The sequence below is a fragment of the Miniopterus schreibersii genome, assembly GCF_964146895.1.
Source record: "Miniopterus schreibersii genome assembly, chromosome: 5".
Lineage (NCBI taxonomy): Eukaryota > Metazoa > Chordata > Mammalia > Chiroptera > Miniopteridae > Miniopterus > Miniopterus schreibersii.
In genome coordinates, this window is record NC_138106.1 from 82,212,251 (window position 1) to 82,214,077 (window position 1,827).

A 1,827-nucleotide genomic window follows, 5' to 3' on the forward strand; every position below is an offset into this window, starting at 1 on the left:
TGCACTTTTTCTTTTTTCCAAGAAAAATGTTTCTTATTATAGAAGTAATATATGAGTTGCTGTTACAAAAAATTAATACAGGAAAAAAATGCAAAGGAAAAACAATCATTCACAAACTCTTCTCCCAGAAATAGTCATTTTGAGGTCTTGTCCAATTCTTTCCATGTGCCAGCCTGTTTGCTGTCATGGTATCCCTTTGAAACTGGGACAGGAGGTGGGGTGGCAGAGATGTGACAGAGAACTTCCATGAGTTTTTTCTTTGCATATATATGTGTTGCTTGAATCTTTAACAATAAAATGTGTTCACATATTAGTTGTATTGTAAAGAATAGAAAATAACTGGAAGTAAAACACAGAAAAAGAATGCATTGATCAAAATGGGAGAGTTGTCAACCCTGGTAACACTGAGAAAGGAGATTGCAAGAGACAAAGATTGAGTCGCAACCAAGAACTCGTTAGGGCAAAGGAGAAGACTCGAGCTGGGTGCACTGCCAGCGTGAAGACGGGTGCCTCAGGCTTTCCAAGCGTGACCTAGGCTCTCCCTTGGCCGCATCTACTGCGAGGATGAAGACCCTTCTCAGCGATCAGACTGTCGACATTCCAGAAAATGTGGGCCTCACTCTGAAGGGACGCACAGTTATTGTGAAGGCCCCAGAGGCACCTGCGGGGGGATCTCAACCACATCAACGTAGAACTCAGTCTCCTTGGAAAGAAAAGAAGAGGCTCTGGATTGACAAATGGTGGGGAAACAGAAAGGAACTGGCCACGGTTCACACCATCTGCAGTCAAGTACAGAACAAGATCAAGGGTGTCACCTTGAGCTTCCGTTGCAAGGTGAGGTCTGTGCATGCTCACTTCCCCATCAATGTCGTTACTCAGGAGATGGTTCTCTTGCTGAAATCAGAAATTTCTTGGGCGAAAAATATACCTGCAGAATTCAGATAAGGTCAGGCATTCCTTGTTCAGTATCTCCAGCCCAGAAAGACAATTCTTGATGGAAATGACACTGAACTTGTATCAAATTCAGCTGCTTTGGTTCAGCAAGCCACAACAGTTAAAAACAAGGATATCAGAAAAAAATTTGGATGGTACCTATGTTTCTGTAAAAGGAACAGTTCAGCTGATGAGTAAGATCTAAGTTGTCCAGCTATAGAAACATGAAGATGCCAAATGATTTGTCACACTTTTTGCAATGTTTTAAAGATGCAATAAAAGCCTCATATTGAAAAAACAGCGTGATGTCATTAAGCCTCCCTATCACCTGGTAGCTCCTGGCGCTGAGGTCTCATTCTGTGCCTGCCAAACAACTCCCTGAATACAACTCAGCTTCCCATGCAGTTTGCCTGCAGGGTGAGAATGATCGGGGTAGACTATCGTAAATGTTCCAACTATCTGACACTTGTGGGCCTTTCTGCCAATTAAATTAATTAGTTTCCAAATATTTCTTCAGTCAGTCAGCATCACTAAATTATGTCAGTCAAGACACTGTCGATTTGAACTTTCAAATTCTTAAGTGGGGACTCCGGATTATGCCAAAGGTCAATTTAATGCCATTTCATGGAGTACATTCTAGGGTGGGGAATAACAGGACTGCAGCAGATCCCTGGTCCTACATATCCAATATGTACCAGAAAATGCCATCATTAACACCATCGTTAACACTCCTCATGGTGTGTTTGGGGCAGGACCAACCGTGGGCCGTTTAACAGCAGTGCAATGTGGTGGTGGGGTGGGCAGATTCTGAGGAGACAGACCCAGCCACAGACACCGGGGGGAAACCCCATCCAGCACACAGAGGATGGTATCTGCTCACACAGTAACAGAAGA

At 43.5% G+C, this 1,827-nt stretch overlaps 1 pseudogene across 1 annotated transcript; it reads left to right on the plus strand.

Moving 5' to 3' along the window:
• Positions 1-564: 564 nt before the first annotated feature.
• On the plus strand, positions 565-1,138 carry LOC308557508 (large ribosomal subunit protein uL6 pseudogene; annotated as a pseudogene). Its single transcript has one exon. The product of its transcript is annotated as a large ribosomal subunit protein uL6 pseudogene (transcript).
• The last annotated feature ends 689 nt before the right edge of the window (positions 1,139-1,827 follow it).